Below are 8,497 nucleotides of genomic sequence, written 5' to 3' on the forward strand. Positions count from 1 at the left end.
ACCTGGTTTGGAGGCTGGCGGAGGGCTTCCCCCTCCCCCAGCCCCACAGGCTCCCAGAGCGATGCCAAAGCTGCACACAGCTTCGGCATCGCTCTGGGTCCCGTTCTGGGGGCTGGGGTCAGGGGAACCTCAGGCTTGCAGAGAGCTTCCTGTTCTGGGAGCTGGGGTTGGGGGGAGCTCGGGCTTCCCCCGCCCCAGCCCCGCGCCTGGAGGGGGAAAAATAATTTTCCCCCTTTATTCCCCCCCCAATCTAGGTGCGTCCTATGGGCCGGTGCGTCCTATAGGGTGAAAAATACGGTAGGTTATATTCGCCATTTGAGATCTAAAACATTTTGTGACAGTTAATATATTACAGTGGTACCTCGGGTTACAGATGCTTCAGGTTACAGACTCCGCTAACCCAGAAATAGTACCTCAGGTTAAGAACTTTGCTTCAGGATGAGAACAGAAATTGTGCTGTGGCGGTGCGGCGGCAGCGGGAGGCCCCGTTAGCTAAAGTGGTGCTTCAGGTTAAGAACAGTTTCAGGTTAAGAACGGACCTCCAGAACGAATTAAGTTCTTAACCTGAGGTACCACTGTACATTTAGCAGTTGCCTTTTCCTGCTTGTTTTCTCTCCACCCACTCACCCTGTGACTTTAAAGTACATAGGGGGCAGAGTTGCATTGCATGTGGCATCATGAGAGGTAATGCATGGTTCTGAGCCCATTAGCAGGACAAATGCTCTGGATGGCACCAGCCACTATGGAAACAGAAGAACACAGGGTTATGGGAACAGAAGAACATAGGGTTCCTCCACAGGCATGGTGTAATTTGTTTGGGCTCCCAGTCATCCACCCTGTTTGCAATGCATGCTTAGCTGGTTGTTTTAGGGCTGAGTAGGATTTTTCACCTCACATCTCTGAGCGGCGGAGTTCTGGGAATTTTTCACATTCTCTGCAGTGTATCATCATCAAGGCAATTCTGTTTGATAGGTTAATGACATCAGGTGGCAGCAATGTAGATCTGGGCAATGTAAAAAAAGCCCAAGATGCAGAATAGTCACTGGTAAGTACCCAGAGGCACCCAGATACTGAAGGGGAGGGGTTCCATTGGGTGGTATTCTATGAATTACCAAAGGTGTCATGGACTTTGAAGATGCTCAAACTCAGGACTAAAGGGAGAAATGAGCCAAGAGAAAGGAATGTTTGACAAACCCTTACCGTGTTCAACTCCCACCCAAAAACCTTTGTCCCCACTGTGGAAGGGTGTGTGGATCCAGAATTGGCCTCCAGTCACTTACAGACTCACTGTTAAGACCATGTTCATGGAAGACAATCTTACTTGGCTACACGTGATCACCAAAGAAGAAGAAGAAGATTCCATGAACACTTCCTGTTAGCACAAGGAGTTCTACTTGCACTACGAGACATTCCCCCCGTGCCCATGTGCACGCCACCCCATCTTCAAATTTAGAACAGATTGGGGGTGCATGTGCAGGAAGAAGGCTGTAAAGAACATTGCACAAACACAAATCCTTGTGCTGATGGGACCATGACTTGGTGCTGCTTGGGATACAACACATTGACCTGAAATTCAGAGCTTTGAAATCCAGACAATGGGAATCAGCACTTGGCACTTGAAAGTGCTGCACACTCAGAGATTTGGAGCTCAGGTCACGGCAGTGCAGGATGCCTCTGTCAGCAAAGAACACCAGCGTTTCAACAGTACAGTTCAGATTCCGAACCAGGTTAAGCATGTCCGAAATGGAGGGGAGGTAGGAGATTGCTAGATGGCTCCAGCCTCAGCCAGTTAACCCACTCTGTAGATTGATCAGTGCAAATCTCTTAGGTTGTGGCCCTCATTTAATCCAACGACACATGACTTCCCTCTCATTATGGGTAAGGGGGCAAGTTAGGATGTGATTGCTGGCATGCAGTAGTTGACAGCATTCCTTCAGACATGTAGGAGTCATGAAAGCGTTTGATGGCTGAAATGCAACAGCTGCCAGTGTGTGACAATGTGTGACAGTATTTTATTGGATAAATGACTTGAAATAGATTTTAGAAACTTTTATATTTACTTCAGCCAACCAATCAAAGCAGCTGAAATTTTTGGCATTTCATTGTTTGATCCCTATGCGATAATGCTGCTGGGGATTTCAGTGGGGACTGCAAAACACACGATGCCTTACTAGGACAATTCTGACTCCTGGCACAGCAGAGTTTGTTGACGACATTAGCATCACCAGGGGTAGACGACTCTGCTAGGAAGAGTTTGCTAGGGCTGGGCTGTGGTATGATCGTAATTATACCTGGGATAGCTCAGCTGGTAGAGCATGAGACTCTTATTTATTTATTTTATTAGCAATATACATATTACATATACAAAATGGACAAAAAACCAATTATTACAAACAGAAAGAAAAAAGATCAAATAACATTAACATAACCTACAATCAATCCAACATATACAAAAAGAAAAAGAAAAAACTAAAAAAAGAAACAAGAAAACAAGAAAAAGAAAAACGGTTCCATATACACATCTTTTTAAGGAATACAAGCCGTTCTTACTCCTGTTAGAAGCCCCCTCTGGAAGATCTCATTTCATCTTTTCATTCTCTTCTATTTTACTAGTATCTCCTTTTACAACTTCAGGCTTGATTCCCTGATTTGTATCTTGACTCCCCTATAACCCTATACGGCTCCTAATATCTCATATCTCTGGTTGTCTGTAATCAGTTAGTAAATCTGTGGAGAAACCTCCTAGCATGAGACTCTTAATCTCAGGATTGTGGGTTTGAAAGATTCCTGCATTGCAGGGGGCTGGACTACATCGCCCATGTAGCCCCTTCAAACTCTACAATTCTATGATTCTAAGCTCTCTCATGAAGCTGCCTTATAAGTGAAGCTGCCTCCATCTTGTATTGCAAGCTGCCTCCATCTTGTATTGGCAGTGATTTTTCAGGGTTTTTGACATGATTGAGTCTCTTGGACTTGCTGATCAGATGGTTAGTGGTTCAAATCCCTGTGACGGGGTGAGCTCCTGTTGCTCTGTTCCAGCTCCTGCCAACCTAGCAGTTCAAAAGCATGCCAGTGCAAGTAGGTAAATAGGTATGGCTGCGGCAGGAACATAAACAGTGTTTCCGTGCACTCTGGTTTCCATCACGGTGTTCCATTGCACCAGAAGCGGTTTAGTCATGCTGGCCACATGACCTGGAAGGTGTCTGTGGACAAACGCCGGCTCCCTCTGTCTGAAAGCTAGATGAGCACCGCAACTCCATAGTCACCTTTGACTGGACTTAACCATCCAGGGGTCCTTTACCTTTACCTTTTATAGCCCAGGTATAAGAAAAAACACATCTTATTTCAACTGAAATAGTTGTGTATATCCCTTTTCTTTCATATGGTTCTCTGCCCCCCACCGGCCCTCAATTCAGTTGACATCAAAAATATGCAATTTAGATGCAGGCCTAATTCAAATATACCTTTTATCTGTCTCTTAAGCTAAAAAGGTTGTATGTCTCTTCGGCTCAGTTGTGGTGTTCCCTTCTCAATGGTAAAGAATTACAATGAGCAGCCTTCAGTATTTGCTGTTCCAGAAAGTGCTCTGGAAGTAATCTGTCTTCAGAGACTTATGACTAACAACTTAAACATGACAACAAACACAAGTGCATATTTCTGTTTTACAGTTTTATAAGGAAACTAAATCTATTATTCTCCCTAACCTATGCAAGATGAAATTCACGGTTATGAGCCATGTGTAAAAGTGAAGCAGGGAGTAATAAACCTGGGAGAGAACCTGGGGAAAATGGAATTATGCGTAAGGTCTCAGGCTTAAAACCTGCTCATCAGAATCCCATGTGAAACATCGAAAAGCTTACTTTTTAGTTATTTCTAAACTCTAGCATTATTCCTTTTTTTAAAAAGTCACTGCTCTGTCCATGCCACCTCCCCAGCTCATGCAGAGATTCTTTATGATCCATTTGTAGCAGCACCACTTAATAAGTGTTGGTGGTTCTCTCACCGTTTTTGAATGCACATAGGATTGCTCCTCAGGAGCACTTGTATCTCTGGTTCGCTTCCTGATTTTGCACATGGTCTACCAAGTTACAAGTTCCTCAGGCCAGGGGCAAGGCCTATCTGCAGAGGGCCTAGTGCTATCTTACCTGCTTTGCATGCACCCCCGGGATTAGGTGAAGGAATAGATAGTGTCAGTGATGAGGACAAGTCTGTGATGGACTGTTATGTACTGAGTTGAATAGGATCCAAAATGCAGCAGTCTGATTGGTCCCAGAACAATAGGATTCAGATTGCAGCAGTCTGATTGGTCCTAGGACAATGCAGCAGTATGATTGGTCTACAGGAGCCACCCAATCCAGCTCCAGATGGAAGTGAATCCACAACCTGATTGGCCTACAGGAGAATTCTGGAATTAGCCAATCACGTGCAGCCCATGTGTAAATAATGTATATAAAGCAGATACTTTGAGGGGACTTTTATTCCTCCTCACCACTATGAGCTGAATAAAGAGCATGAAATCCACTCTCAACTCTGAGTATATTTCACTGGCAACGAGGGTGGGATCCCGCTGAGCTGACCGCCACACACAGCACCGCAGCACTGCCACCTGCCGCACCGCTGCCTCGCACCGTGTATCCAGGCTTCAGCTCAGAGTCGAGAGTGGATTTCATGGACCATACAAAGAAGCAAACGGAGCTAGCCTGTGTTCTCCATCTCTAAATCCCTGCAGTCAGCAGCTAGAGTATGAAGCTGAGGATCCAACTGAAGTATAGTAGGCAGGAGTTTCTTCTCGGTTGGTTTGAAAAAGACAGAAACTCTTCTGGTATTTATTTCAACCCTGGCCAATCCGCAAACCCCATTCTGCTTGCTAATCATCACAGCTGATGTGGCACAATTTCTTTTCTGTGCCCAAATGGGGCCCTGGGTTGCCTCTGAAGATGGTTTGGAAACTTCAGCTGGTGTAGAATTCAGCAGCCAGGTTGCTCACTGGAGCAAGACTGTTTGAGCATATTACACCAATCCTGGTCTGACTGCACTGGCTACCAAGTAGTTTCCAGGTCCAATTCAAAGTGATGATTTTGACCAATAAAGCCTTAAATGGCTCAGGACCGCAATACCTCAGAGCCAGTGTGGTGTAGTGGTTAAGAGTGGTAGACTCATAATCTGGTGAACTGGGTTCGCGTCTCCACTCCTCCACATGCAGCTGCTGGGTGACCTTGGGCTGGGTGACCTTCTCTGAAGTCTCTCAGCCCCACTCACCTCACTGAATGTTTGTTGTGGGGGAGGAAGGGAAAGGAGAATGTTAGCCGCTTTGAGACTCCTTCGGGTAGTGATAAAGCGGGATATCAAATCCAAACTCTTCTTCTTCTCAAGGCGGTTGCCTTTTTCCATTCGAACCTACCCGGACCCCAAGATCATCTTCTGAGGCCCTTCTTTGAATGCCTCCTCCTTGAGAGGTCTGGAGCGTGGCAACACGAGAACAGGGCCTCCTCTGCAGTGGCTCCCCATCTGTGGAATGCTGTCCCCAGGGAAGTTCACCTGGTGCCTTCATTATACACCTTTAGGCGTGAGGCAAAAACATTCCTTTATAACCAGGTTTTTGGTTGACCTGAACAACATCCCATACCCTTTTAAAATATGACTCTTTGGGGGGGTGTATTATAGGGTTATTGCTTTTATTTTATTTTTATATATTGTGATCTTTTCTGTGAACCACCCTGAGACCTCTGGGTATAGGGCGGTATATAAATTTAATAAATGAATAAATGATAAAATATTTTCATCAGAGAAATGTTGGAGGGTATGAAGTTAAGCAACCCCCGAGGCAAGGAGTTAACTAACTATGCAACCTTTATAAGACACCTGGGACTCAGCTATACAGCTGCAAATAAAATGTTTTAAGCGTGTTGCAATGTGCAATATACAAATATGACACTAGATGGAGATGGTGAGCAATGGCAAAATCAATATATTTTTCAAAACATTTTTTTAAAAAAAGTATTTTCACAGCGTTGTTTTTGTTTTTTTTAATATGTGTGTAGATTCTACATTGAAGGCAGCCCTGTATAGGGAAGGTATTTTTTAATGTTTAAAGTTTAGTATATTTTTATATATGTTGGAAGCCGCCCGGAGTGGCTGAGGTGACCCAGTCAGTTGGGCGGGGTATAAATATAACAACCACAACAACATCGGAAAATGTGGAAGGGTACGGATAAAGGGTTCCCAGTTCAAACACCTCAACTCCTAGCACTGGTTTCCTTCAAGCACAGGCAAGAACACTAATCCATGTGGGAGCATGTTGCAACTGTAAGGAACAGAATGTGGCTGTACAACATGCCAACACATTACCATAGCCATGTACGTGAGCACCTCAGGGAAGCAGCTCCCACGTGGTTTGACAAGTGCATGGTATGAGCCATTGTGAATCTATGAACACAGTTTGGAGCACAAGGCCAAGGGATAATCTTATGAGTGTCAGGGCTGGACTGAGGAGGAATGGTGGGGACCACCACCCCTTCCCCTGAACCTTCCTGAGAACAGGAGGACAGTATAGATTTGGAACAGTGGTTTGCAGAAGGGCATAGTTCAGAGGCTGCAGAGAGGAGAAGCTGGGGAATATTGGGAGGAGAGCAGCAGGAAGAAGAAGAAGCACCAAGGGAGAGACAGTTGATAGACTCAGTGTCCTTGGAAAGCATTCCTGACCCTCCTCTCCCAAGACCAGATGCACATTGAGGGCACAGAGACAGAGAGCTCAGATTAACCGATGCAGGAGTGATGCCGAATAGGGGAGACATAGAGGGGTCGTTTTTTTATTCTTGGGTACCACCTTGGGAGGGATCTGATTCCTTGAAGCCTGACAAGGCATAGGGAACAATAACAGACTTTGAAAATACACTGGAATGTATCCAAAGGCAGGACTTCAAAACATGCTGAACCTTACCCTTCTTGTCCCAAAATCTTTCTCCTCCTTCTGAAAGGTCACCTACATTTGTGTTTTCACCCTGTTAAAGAAAACAGTCTTGTAGGTAGCTTGCTTCAAGAAGCTCACCAAATTTTACTGAGATATCCCTTCTGTTGAAAGGTAACACCACCACCTCTGAAGCAGCTGTTTCAAATATGAATAGACACATGGAAAGTTCAAGGTGAAGTTAGCCATTCAGGACAATATCCCTGACCATGTGTCATTAGAAGAAGATCTGAAGGGAGCTATTCAGAGCTCATCACGTCTTCACATATCTTCTCTAAGAATGGCAAAAGGAAGAAAAATGAAATAGAACAGAGTGTTATAAGAGAAGTACTCAGGCCATTGCTAATACTACCAAATTATTCTGGAGTCAAGATCAGTTCGAACTAACCAGGGCAGAAAGAGAATTAATGTGCAATTCCAGTAACGTATGAATCTTCTGAAACACATCCAGACTTTCAAAGTTCATGATAGCACCTGATCTTTGTGTGTTGGACTTCCCTTGGCTTACATCAGCATTTGCAATCTTTTTCTGTGTATAGGATTATGTCTTTTGCTAAAGGAAATTAGTTAAAAATTTGGGGATGTCTTACACATGGAATGCACAGGGGTTAAAAGGAATGCTACTTGCTGTGAAGGAGCTGTCAGAACTGCCAATCCGCTTCCGTAAACCAGTGCACAGACTTCTGCTGTCCATTACAGAGCAACTGACGCAGACGATTTAATGAATGGTGAGGGGGTGCAGGGTGGCACTATGGCAGTAGGGCAGCATAGGAGCTGCAGGTTGCTGGAGCCACTCCCCCCAAAATGTTTAACAACAACTTTGTGCGATCTCCCTCCAAAGGTCAACAACTTTGGATGATCTCAGGGTTGCTATGTCAAAGTTGTTCTGTTTGATGCTTAAAACTTTGATTTCTTAATTTTGCGTTAAAAAACAAACAGGGGGCCTCTTATACATGGGAAAATACAGTACTTTAAAATCTTTAGCCTTAGGTATTCTACATAGGGGATGCGGGTGGCGCCGTGGGTTAAACCACAGAGCCTAGGATTTGCCGATCAGAAGGTCGGTGGTTTGAATCCCCGTGACAGGGTGAGCTCCCGTTGCTCGGTCCCTGCTCCTGCCAACCTAGCAGTTCAAAAGCACGTCAAAGTGCAAGTAGATAAATAGGTACCACTCCAGCGGGAAGGTAAAAGGCTTTTCCGTGCACTGCTCTGGTTCACCAGAAGCGGCTTAGTCATGCTGGCCACATGACCCGGAAGCCGTATGCCAGCTCCCTCGGCCTGTAAAGCGAGATGAGCGCCGCAACCCCAGAGTCAGTCACGACTGGACCTAATGGTCAGGGGTCCCTTTACCCTTTACCTTTTATTCTACATAAATGGAGCTTGTGTCATGCGCAATGATTTGGGTTTGGAGCCCCAATCAAGGAGAAATAAGATTTGCAGGTCTCAGCATTGAGAAGCAGAAAGAGGAAGAGAGAAAGGGGGGGGGGGGGGAGGCAAAAGGACCTTGGTGCCTAGGATTTGGCTCTTATG

Source organism: Podarcis pityusensis, assembly GCF_964106645.2.
Source record: "Podarcis pityusensis genome assembly, chromosome: 7".
Lineage (NCBI taxonomy): Eukaryota > Metazoa > Chordata > Lepidosauria > Squamata > Lacertidae > Podarcis > Podarcis pityusensis.